The 12,750-nt window shown below is 35.6% G+C and overlaps 1 protein-coding gene across 10 annotated transcripts in view; it reads right to left on the bottom strand.

Moving 5' to 3' along the window:
* The window catches only part of LOC118268851 (fibrosin-1-like protein), a 50,845-nt gene that overhangs the window by 9,351 nt on the left and 28,744 nt on the right, over positions 1-12,750 (bottom strand). Inside the window, exon 1 of one of the 10 annotated variants that reach the window (XM_050701203.1) lies at positions 3,302-3,897. The exons of the other annotated variants lie outside the window; for them this stretch is intronic. The gene's annotated coding sequence lies outside the window, so the exon portion shown is untranslated. Of the gene's footprint in view, positions 1-3,301; positions 3,898-12,750 lie in introns of those variants that run through there. 10 annotated transcript variants of the gene reach the window in all.

Genomic DNA, 12,750 nt, shown 5'->3' with positions numbered 1-12,750 from the left:
ACTAGCTGGCTAACCGCGCCTTTTACGATGGACACAATTTAAGTAGCATTGTCTCTTAAATCTGATTTGCCGCAGTTGATTTAATTTTCTATTATGCGCTTTGCTTTTATTTTATGTTGATAGCAAAACATTTTTCTCTTTTAATGGCGGATACCGCGTTTAGTTGTTACGTAAAGTGTTTTTTCTATAAAGAGACATTTTGATGGAACAAATTACCTGTAGCATGAAATATTAGCTGCTACAAAAACTCATAATTTAAAACTGAAAAGTTATTTGTAAGTTTCAAATCATCAGGATTTCGACCTTCGCCACAGCAGCCAATAAATTCATAGAGATCTTCTTGCGTATTTCGAAAGCCGTTTAAATACTGGCAGAGCCGGAAGAAATAGTCAATCGATAGGTAGTATGGGGGGAACAAATCGTTTCGGGTGCGTTCCGGCAATTGAATGTTTAGCCTTATCCGGTGGGGGTGGGTCGTCGCTCCGCAACAATGGAGTGATAAATCAAGTATGGGCCGCGCGTGCCAGGCGGGCGGCGAGTGTCGGCAGTGTCGGCACCCAGACCAGCGCGACGCCGGCTTTGCGTCCGGCTCTCAATAAGCACAATAAAGACATTCAAAAGCACCGCCATCTTATTAAAACATTTAAACCATTTTCTGTCACCTTAAACTTACTTAAACAGAATATTAATGTTCAATATCAAATTATACAGTTCACTGGATGTAAAGCAACTTCGAGGTCTATTAATAGAGGACTTTGATTAACAATTAAGTCCTTTAACGAAGTGTCTGTTGGAAATTAGGGGCTGTCCATCAACTGTGACAAACGTTGGCTGCCTGTCAAAATTATGTTACATAAAAGATAATAATAATTCAGCACGATTAGTGCGATGACTGATGTCGTGTCGGCAAGTAATAATAGTTCCGTTGAGCCCACCTCCGAAGAGAAATACACGCGACTCTAAATAAATCAGCCATAAAAATAAACGACCGCATTAGTCAACGTTGTCAAAATAAAACTAAGAATATTTACACCAGCTAAAATTTGAAGTTATTTCTTTGCGCTTGCTGAATTATGTTTCAAAATTAGTTTTTTTCCTTATCAAATTCCATTAGTAAAGTCGTTAAAGCAATTAACTCGAGGTAATAAAATTAAAATAAGCTAACGTTTGGAACGTTGCACACCCACACAAGCGTTTACAAAAAGTTAATAACTTTTAATATGAATGAACTTTACGATTCTGAATTAATTAATTCGTATTCTGAATTCAAAACAGCGAAGCATAATCTGGCGATCCCAGCCTTGGGGCCGTTTTGCCCGCCTCCTCCTCTCCCGATGTTGGAAACGGGGAGACTCGGAAAAAATGGCGTGATAGCTTTTCGCCCCTCATTCCAAATTCTAATACTTTCACAAACTTTTAATAGGATGGGACTTAAAATTCAAGAAGAATTTCATCTCTCTAAGCAAGTTCAGTCATACCGATCCGATACGCCCCTCTGATGCTTTGAGGGCAATTTTGGTAGATATACTTTTGTAAATTAAATATAATTCGAACAAAACTTATGTACCTACTGTTATGTTGTTGCTAGTTTATTTTGTACCAGTATATGATTAAAATAAGCATAAAATAAAGTAGACAAAAGAATTTTATAATGCAAATACCTTTTTATAATTTTGCATTGAGAAATATTCATAACTTTTTCACGCACCTGTCTGATTGTCCAATTAGTAAATGATCCGAATTTGTAATTGTGACTCTTTAATGTGCATGATACAGCCAGTAAGAAATAATTGAATATTTCCTGTAATGATTGGAAATCAATTACACGAGCGTGTAATTAATATACAGGCTAGTTTAACTGGCTTCGTAAAAACAAACTCATAAGTTGTTTTTATTCATTATTGATTTGTTTGTCGCTTGTATTTGAGTAATAAAATTAATTTATAAAAACCAGAAGTTGGCTGGATTAACATAATAAGGAGTAATAAATTACAACGTCACACATAAAAAAGTCGAAAGCGTAGACTCGCTAAGTATTCACCGCGCATTTTAGCTAAGAGCAGTTTGTTCATGACCTGATTTAATGCTGCATACCAATTTTTGTTCTCAGTGACATTTAATGCATAATAAAAAGATAGATATTTATTGCCGCGATTTCAGATACGGCTTTACGTCTTGATCTAATAGCGGGAGAAAAGATTTGTTGATATTATTTTTGTGAATAAAACTGGCAACCTTATTTATGAGACTAATTCAATAAAAAAAATGGGAAGCAGTATCTTTGGAAGATTGTTTTGTATTTTCTGTGGGCTGTGGCTAGACATTAATGGATGTCGACTTGTTAACAAAGATTATTTTGTAATTATAATCAGTGTACGTAGTCAGCTTGTGTTTATGTTCTACTATGTAATTGGCTGTAATTTTGTGAATTAACGACGCGATCACTGTTGTTAAATACGTACAGTAGGTATTGTTAAAAGTATAATTAAACATTCGAGTTACTTTCAACTGTTTTTGTAATAATTAATTTCAAGATTGTTAGGATTAGAAAGTAAGTTAATTATTCTATTACATATTGAGGTTGTTGCTTAGGTTTTTATTTTCAACACGGTTAGTTTAAAGTGGTTTTTTATAAGGTAGCTTATAAGTTATAACTATAATCTACAGCTATCTCGAGGAAAAAGAAACAAGCGATCATAAAAGCTATTGTCGCAATAAAGCTGTAAATAACCTAGTTGGGTGGCCTTATAAATCTACAGTAGTAAGTAGATATAGTTAGTCAGCTGATTGGCAAGTGGTAGCTTCAATTACGTCGTTCATTGTACCATAAACATTTGACCGGAATTGCACGTATTCTTGGCTTACCAACTAGAGTAAAAGCAATTCATGTATAGTTAGTTATTCGGTAGTTCGTGACTAAGCGCAATAACCATTCCATTAGTTTTTCAATGCGAATATGTGTAAATTAAATATGAATTCTATAGCAGGTTGTTTCCATTGTTCAAGTTAATCTCACCAAAGTGGGGTAAATGTTAACGATTCCGGTCACGTAAGCTGACGCCGATAAAATATATATGCATGTTGTTTACTAGAAATACGAATCTAAAATATATTTATCTGTAGTAATAGTAATTCTAAATGGTTATTTGATTTACGAGACAGCTTCAATTTCTAACAGAATCAAATGAATAAATGTTTATTAATGAGCAAAGAGTTGTTTACATATTTTATTATACATAGGTATTCTCCGTTTTTGCTTAATTTCCCACTTATCTGCAGACATCGTGGCATACTTGTTTACCTGTTTCTCTGGTACATCTTTGGTCGGCGACGGTCTTTTGCCTTCCTTGTCCGCCTTCACAGCAGCAGTGGCTGACTTCTCACTCTTATTGCCTGTCACCGACCCGTTACCTTCAGTCTTTTGTTTATTATTTTTTTTCTTGCTTTCCTTTTTGCTACTGCCTTCTGCATTGTTCTTAGGAGAATCTTTGATCCTCACTATGGTGGCTGCGGTAGACTTTTGGTGAAATCCGAAACTTTCGTCGATTTATTGACACAAGGACCATTTAACGTAAACATTCATGCCTAATCATTAATCACTTTTCACTGTTATAAAATTTCACTTTATTATCTTATAAACACCCTGTTTTTAAACGATCAAACTTTGTTATTGCACTTGTCATGTAAACAAGATTATAAACAAACAATTGTATCCACTATTGTCACTGCAATCCGTTAGCACTGTAATCCAAGGAACGGTTGGTATCCCAGAGAGGCCTAGATGTGAGTTCGGCAGAACAAAAATAACGATAGATCGCGATCGTACGCAAGACAAAGAAGGAGATGATCGACAGACGACGAACAGTTCGCCCGGCGTGCGGGGCGAGAGTGCGGCGCGGCCCGCAGCCGGTCGTCGGCCGCTGTAACCCGCGCCCCGCGCCTCGCGCAAGCGCCGCCCGCCGCCCGCCCAACATACCGTCTCGTACAATATTTCTTCGTACATATGTAAAATGCCGTCGTATACCAACATACGTGGGAGAAAATGTGTCAAAAGAAACATAACTACATAATTGATTTCAGAACTAAACTAAATTTTTTATGTATTGTTTTTTTAGCTATAAAACATATTATGTTACTATTTCTGAAGTAAATTAAGACAAAGAGATCCAGTTCTTGAACATAATTATGTTTTTAATTGATTTAAAAATTTCATTTATGAAAATACTAGAAAACTGGTAATAAATTACTGAATTAATTTGGCGGAAATAGTGTAATAACTTCTTGTTCTATGACCTACTCTTATAGCAATATATCAAAGTCGCCACGTTGAATATAACCTTTTATTTTGTGAGTTTTAGCATGTTCCAAAACATAAATGTTTTATATTTTGTTAAAGAGTCAAACTGTCTGTTAGAGAAGCTGAAAATCGTTTTTCAACAGAAATATTTGTGGCATTCGTCCGACAGATTGTCAGTGTCGTTGTTACGGATGCCAAAATGCATCGAAGTCTGTTGTATATTTTCTTTTTAGATGAGCTTGAAACTAGTGTAATATTCTTCTAGTATTTGAAATACTTTCGATTTAATGCCATAGAGCTGGTACTGGAATGCGTCTTTGTGTTATTATCTCAGCTTACAAAGACATTTTTTGGCTCTTGTTTTTTTCTTTCTCTCGTAAATTTTTTGAGTATTTCCTTTGTGCGTCAGAAACCATTCTCAATCATATACGTTTAAAACTTTAATTCATTTTACATTCCTTCGACAACATAAAAACATTCGTAGACTTTTCATTTTATAAAATAAAATGTATCTATTTTACAGTTCCACAATGTTTTTCCGGTTAAACATTTCACTACGTAAAGCCGGCATTCAGGCCATCTTTTCATTTTGCGCCTTTGTGGCGTTCACAGGGGTTAAGCTCACTTTGATAACTTAGTCGCTCGGCTTATGGATTTCAGCGTCGATAAATGCAATAAAACTGTACACTGACAGATTCTCTTAACTGAAATGTTCTCATATGTAAGATTCATATTCTTTAAAGTAATAAGTGTTTTACAAATACGTATAAGAAACATGAACAGTTTTATCACGTAGGTAGGTACGCTGAAACGCATAGCGTCCGTTCCTAGCAATAACACATTCGCGAAAAGCAGTAAAACGGCCGTAAACCGATTTATTTATATTCGTTTTATAACTTATTGCTTTACGACTGCGATTAATGCAGTCGTTGTAGGGTACCCATAATCAACTCAACTGACTGTATATTGATAAATTTATATTTCATGTTACCAAGTCGGTGTAGACCTTGTCGTTCAATGGATCCGTTTTTATTACTTGTAGTTAATGCAGCCTCTAGAGAGTACTGGAATTTATTGACTACAGTAATTTAATTTATTTGCCAAAACAAAACACGTTAAAGATTCACAAAGGTTGTTTCTGTTTTAGATGAACAACAGACCATCGCACCCTCGGGGCTCTTATTATACAACACATATTTGTACTGAGAGCCGTTTTCTTTTATATAAAAAAGCAAATATAATACTTAAATACAGTACTAAAAGGTTCACCTCCCCTCCGAAATTAATTTGAAATCATTTATTCAGCAAAAAACGAATAAAAGACCTCTTAATTTAGAAGGAAACAACGAAACAGTAAAGCGGCAGGGATAACGGAGATAAATCTCGACTTGTCTACAGTAACAGTCTCCGAAGAATAATCTATAAATATAAAAAAGAAAACATTTGTAAGAGTTTCCCCAACGAGAGGAACAGATTATTATTGCGGGGAATTGTGATCTCACGTAAAATATTAACGTATAATACCGAGGGGAAATTAAAATGATATGAACGAATCTCTTTGTATAAATAGTGACAAAAAATACTGAGATGAAAGATATAAACAGGAGATGGTTATTGTGCAGACATCTGGAAAACTGATTTACTTTTGATATAATTAATTGTTAAACAGAACAGTAGGTAACAGGTAAGATATGCGATGTTTTCCAATTACCTAAATTGATAATTTGTTCCATTATTCAGAGTCGTTTTGTATTAAATAAACTTTCGAAGTAACAACGAAACCTAAAAGAAAATTTTATTATACATAGCGTCTTAAAATTGTTACCTTGTACAGGCTTCGAGATTTCTAATTTGTTATTTATGAAGGAGGGAGTACTTTTAAGTAAAATGTTTTGCTTTTTCTTTAGGTATTATTTACAAAGATACTCGAATTTGTACTATATACTTGTTGGAATTGGAATTTTATTTTATAAAGTACCTAAATGTTTAAATTAAACTGGTATACTTACGTGAGTAATATTATTTAAACTATTATAGCATCAAAGTTGTATAACACACAAATGACCTATAGAGAAATCATTCCGTTGTTAGAGTACAATACTACAATTCATGCGATCATAACAAAACTTAGATTACATTCAATTTCACATGATAAATTGGAGTGAACCGATTGTTACGAGCCAGAGGGCAAAAGTTTATATTTTGTAAAATTGAAACGTCCCGAACGGCAGTGAGCCGGAAATTCGCTCGCAAGCGACAGCCGTGCTGTTTATTTTTTCCTCTCGTTTTCCCACTTTGGGCAGCAATAAAAACGAGTAAAGATTTTTAAAACGTAACAAAATATACATTTCACTATTTGAATTGAATATTACTTTAAAAACAAAACCAGTTTTCACGTAATTGACTTACAGACTGCCATTTATTTTTGAACGTTTAGCTGTGTTTTTATAAAGAATTTGGGTTTTGTGTTTGAGCGAAAGCTTCGGAGAATTAGCGACGAGGGGTGTTCGCTCCCCATGGGGGATTAGACTGCCAGCAATCTGCCATGGTTATTAAAACTTGCGAGTGTGTGTTTGTTTAAAAGCAAAACCGTAATTTTACGCCTGGTATTATTTCACGCTTTTGTCAGCTAACATTTGCCAAATTAATTATTTGACGTACTTTTAAGAGATGTAAAGCCTATACTCTTAGTTTTAGTATCTACACGTAACAAAAGTGAGTGCCACGTGTAAAGTAATCGTCAAATATATAATGTATGCCAGCTTTTTATAAGATCACATATTCAGTTACAAATACTAGTACCAATTAATTTCTGTTAAGTGTGATACAGCATTGATTACGCAGATTGAAATCAGTTCGCCCCTCGCACTGCTTGTTAATGGTGCAATAAAAACGACGCTTATCGATTTAGCCGCCCGTTAAGAACGCTTCAAGGCATAATAATTTATTATCCAAACAATGTTGCGTCAGTCGATGTAAATTACACTTCTCAGCAGAGGAATTATATAACGACGGGATTTGTTAACCACCTAGTTGCGGACTGACAAAAGTAATTAACACTTACGATACACTAGAGCGCTCGGTTTACGACGCTTGAACCTCAGGGACCCCTATTTGGCCGGGTCTTAAGAGAGGGAGAGAAAATGGGCCCTCGATAACGATCAAGCTGTTTCTTCGACCCTCAAATGAAGCACATTTTAAAAAATCTGGTGAATAAAAACAGTTCACATAAAACTCAAAAGATCGGTAACTGTATAAAAAATAAAACAATATCTGGAAAACAAAACGAGCATATGGATATTTTTATTCGTCGGGTGAAACCCCAACAACGACAAACAAGGGTGAGAGATACGAACGGGAGGTACTGGTATTGAGAGTCAGACAACGACCGCAGGATTTATTTCGAGCCTCATTCAATTTGCGGTAAACGTATTGTTGGATTGCGTTTTTGTATCGTTCACTCACTATACACAAAAAACGTTATGTTAAAGTTGAATTTGTTTCAGACTGAATGTGTTCGTATTTAAGTTGGGTCAGAGTAATTATTCATTGTTTTCCTTTTAGTTTTAAGATTGAGTTTCTTCATCGTTCATTTAGAAACTATGCTGTTGGCGAAGATGTTAAGTATCGTAAAAGAGAAAGCGTCGGCAAAAATTTGAAAGTGTTTCTACAGAACAGACGAGGACACACAACAAAGCGAATGCAAAGTAACGCACTAGACATACAAATGTGACTCGTATCTGCTCAATCGGAATAGTGATGAGGATGAACGAGCGACATGATAATAGTAACTAAACGTTAGCATTTGAGCGCTTTATTGGATACTTGAGTATTCTTTTATGTTGTACAAACTGTTTCTGTTTTAATAAAAAAAGAGAGCAAGGAAAAATGTACGTATACCTACAAAGCGGAAAAACAATCGGATGTCAGCAGCGGAAAAAATACTTGCTATTCCGAATTTTCCTTTGTCAGGTTTTTCTATCGTATTTTGCAAGACAAAAGAAATGATCACGATTTATCGTTTAAAATTGTTTTCTGGTAATATTAAACTGTACACAAAGGTTAGTTTTTATTTCAAGATTGAGTTGACTTTATACAACAAAATGAAAGTTAAATATCAGATTAACAAAATATTTAAGGTGTGTATGTGTAGGTATACCGATTGTAAGAGCAATGAAGAGGGTGTAGGAATACAGATGCGGGGTGTGGGGTTGCAGTGGAGGATGCAGCGAGAGGCGACATAAAATTTTCAACGACCACGTTGAGTATCTGACGGCATTATCTAGCTGTTTGCAAGTGCTCCGTCGCTTTTCATATCTTTTGAATAAAACTTAGAGCAATATTACTTTCGAGTTTGCAAATGTAATTCATATCAAATTCCAGACGTATGTTTAAGGATATCTACATTATTTATGTACTACTAGTATATTCTTTAGATGGACATTGATGTGTCCTTATTTAAATAAGTAAATAAACATGATATAAGTTTGGAAGTTCATATAGGCCACTTATTTCATCGTATAGATTTTTACAAGTCGAATGAATAGCTCCACTACCAAGTTTCTATACAAACTAGAGATTGGGAGTTTAATAAAACATCCTGCTAACTTAATTATGAAGCACCCTAAAATAAATGGTGTTTAAAAATTAAATCTGGTATAATGCGGAGAAATTCGGCATGACAAGGGTCATATGATTTATGTACCTTACTTAAACATTTAGGGTATTTTGTATGTTATATTATCGAAACATTTGTATGTATATTGTACAGTAACGTAAAGTTATTATTACGTAGATGCTGTATCTGTTCAAGTGCACACTCATATTGAGCATTCAGAAAATATCACCGTATGCATGTAAATAAAATAGTCCGTCCAACGTCGGAAAATATATTTCAATAAAACCGTACCGTATTCACGAGAAACGTACTTACAATTCAAGCGCTCCGTACTCGATCGTAATTTTAGAGAAAGAAAGAACTTGAAGAAAAATTGTAAGTAATAACTTTATAACTCGAGGGAGAAGAAAATTATTTAAGTATGAGTGAGTAAATAATACGGCAAAGGCGAGTCTACAAGTAGAGATAAAATAAGCGGGGCAGCTGTAGAGGAGCAGGCGGGGACAGGGAGCACTGACAATCTCGTTATAGATGTGAATAAATAATGAGTAAGCATTAAGCTCGCCTTTCCCGCGCAGGGGCGGCTGCCGAGTTGCCTTTGTTGTCGGCGCTGTTTACTGCGCCGGGGATTGTGCCCGCCGCAAGCCCAATTTATTCCGCTAATCGAGCCTCACCTCGCTCGGCTTAAATTAATTAACAACGACTTAACCCTACCATATTAAATTTACATACGATTATGTTTTAATATTTTTACTTCTTTGAACACAAACACGGTCGGCTGAATTAAAATGTGCTCCAACATTCTGAATGAAATGATTTCACTAAAAGGAAAAGCTCCTACAATCTTTTATGTATGTGTAAGAGCATGTAGTGAGAACAGGTATGTCGTGTATGTACGAGACAACAATTAGCGGTATTACTTTGTTATGTAGGTTGATTGCATTGTAAGGTATTTGTTTTGTTTATTTATCAGAAGTCTGACACGAAGCATGTGTGTTCGTACTTCAAAGGGAGGCGGTGATACGTGCACGCCCACGGACCAGGTGGACACGTCCGACATTCCACAGACATTGCATACTGCCAACAAAGTTTAGAGTAGCGCCTAAACTCTTCAATCTCAATTCAAACAATTGTGTTTAGCTTTCATAAAATGGTATACCTCTATTCGATATTAATTCCATTGCCAACCAACAAAGAGTCACGAACACGAACTGCACAACATGCAGGGGAATATATTTCCAAATATCATCAAAACGTAGGCTGTTAACTTGAAGCTACATATTTCGCCAACAAAGCGTTGTTGCATAAGAGGATTCGGTCAAAGAGAAAGAGAATTTCGACGCGAGCTTTGTGCGCCAAATTGAATTGAATGTCATACATAACGCATTCCGCAAGCTCAAAGGGAGTGTAATTGCGATCTGGCGGCTCCATTTAAAATGTATCCGTGCAAATCTGAGCTAAGCACGGCGTGCGCGGCATGAGGAGACACGGCTTCACGACGCTAGTAACCAGTGTTCGCGTTGCAAATCGCGCGCCCATCCACTCGTGTCGCTTTGCGCGACTTGGTCGTTTGCCAGCCGCTTTGTTTTATCGCTCTCGCGAACTATTTGGCATCTAAACAATGTTTCTATTTAATGATACAGAAAAATCACATCAGATATTTCAATGTGTCATCACTGACACTTTTAACAATGATTATTTAATTCCAGTCTGGTCGTTTTATGACTACCAAAGTTGTTATGTTCTCTATCTGTCAAGGGGTCAAAATACTTGGCACCGGGTGACTGCATGTTATTGTAATAATTTGAATAAATTGTGAAGGGGTTTAGTTTCATCAATACGCAATTTATTATAATGACATGTAGCTTTTTTTGTATCATAGTTGAGATTTCATTGTTTTTAAAACGTTATTCAAACTATGTCTTTGTCGTCCCTTAAATGGAAAAAGGTGATAAACCAAACCGATTTACCTACATGTTTCTTTAATAGGCACTTTACTTGAAGACTACTTTTAAGAATTTTATAATAAGTAAAACTAAAATTCGATTAGTTGTTGGCAGTAGTTAATCACAGTCGACTCTATTATTTGCTTTATTCCCTAATAAAATAATAACATCGTAAAAAGGAGCAACAAACCAAAAGAGATAAAGAGAGAACATAATAAAAACAGTGCAATTTTAGGGGTATTTTGTCGAGGTTATATCCATAAAGCGAGTGGAGCGAGGGTGGCCGCCCCACACCGCCGCCCGCAGTGGGTTGTAATGAATAAACTCAACCGGGAGGTTCTATCATTTTATTTAATTCCGCAATGGGAGCGATCATACCTTAAACACTTAACAAACTGATTTGTCAATAAAATTGTTGATCTTTTTATTGTTGTGTTCAGGTTTATTACAGATAAAATTAATGAACAACCAATACTTATCGGTCGTGATTCTTTAGGCTTACATGAATTCTGATCGTAGCGGGAATTGGATAGGAATAGCGAAAACCACAGAAAAGAGTAAATATTTATATCCGATACTGAATCCAAAAGCTCACGAAGTGAATTGTTTATTTAACAAATGTTTTACCCGAAAACCCATTTCGGTAGCAATATTAAAAATAATGTTGAACCAAGAATATTTAAAAGAGGCGAAATGGAGTGGAGAATATTCACACATAGCTGAAGTAAAGCTGCGCTCGGAAAATATTTCTGCGAAACATGAGAGCTGTAAAGCCCTGTAGAACAAAGGTATTAAAGCGAATTTTCAAGCTCGCTCGTTGGAAATACAAGGAAAAGCGACTCTACGGAACCACTAACTCATTTTGTTTGCTCTCCGTATAAAAATGTAGTTTGTTTCTGAGCGTTTGTAAACGGCGTGCCGACAATTGTGGGTGGCTTGTGTTATCAAGGTTTTCTAATCTTTTTTCGCAAATCATTGAAATGATTTTGTCAAAAGATTTTTACACGTTCACGTTGACGCACGCCCCAGACCGTTGTTTACAGTGGTAATTTGTTGTAGAATGGACGATTACACGTGTATTGTACGGATGTTTTTCATACAACGACAACTAATAATATTCGTGTTTTATTGTGATTACATTTAATCGGTTATTTAGGTGGGCGAATACATGTATTATATCCAAGTATAAAAAATCGATTGTAATAAATCAATCTTTATGGTTATTTAGTTTTGTCTCTGGGTAGAAGAAGTCTTTGTTGTTGCATTGTTTAAACACCATTATAGTACAATCTTGGAAATAACACATTGCACACATACATACCTATTCATTCAACATAAAACTTGGATTTAATTTAGCGAAAACCAACGCAGTGGGAAAGTAAACAAATAAAAAGCAGCAACGACATATAAGGACGTCGGCGGATCACTTGTTTCAAAATAAATTTACGTAGTAACGTGAGTTGAAAATAGAGAGGGGAAACTAAGCGAAACGGCGAAGAGCAATGAGGCGATGCATAAAGTCGCTTCGAGACGAAGTATAAAACAACAAAGTGGTCGACGCATCTCGCTCGCCGACATAAAGAGGGAAATAATCCGACACGACCAACACTAAAACGTCGCAAAATGGTACTTTAGAGCTCATATATTACAATAATAATGATGTGTCTTACAAGAATATTTTATATGACAAAACACTAGCATAGTAATGCATTTTAAGAAGCCATAACTAAACATTTATATTCTAAGAAAACAGCATCAATAAAAGAACAAAGTGCTGTATTAATGTTTTTGACGACAAATTACTATAAACGGTGGTCGTGATCGTAGGCGTGGGAGTCGAGTAAAAGTAAGATGGGGCCGATAACGGCGTGTCGGCATCGATAAGGAAA

Source organism: Spodoptera frugiperda, chromosome 2 (assembly GCF_023101765.2).
Source record: "Spodoptera frugiperda isolate SF20-4 chromosome 2, AGI-APGP_CSIRO_Sfru_2.0, whole genome shotgun sequence".
Classification (NCBI taxonomy): Eukaryota; Metazoa; Arthropoda; class Insecta; order Lepidoptera; family Noctuidae; genus Spodoptera; species Spodoptera frugiperda.
The sequence above is the reverse complement of the archived record's forward strand: the minus strand, read 5'-3'. Positions and strand labels throughout refer to the sequence as shown.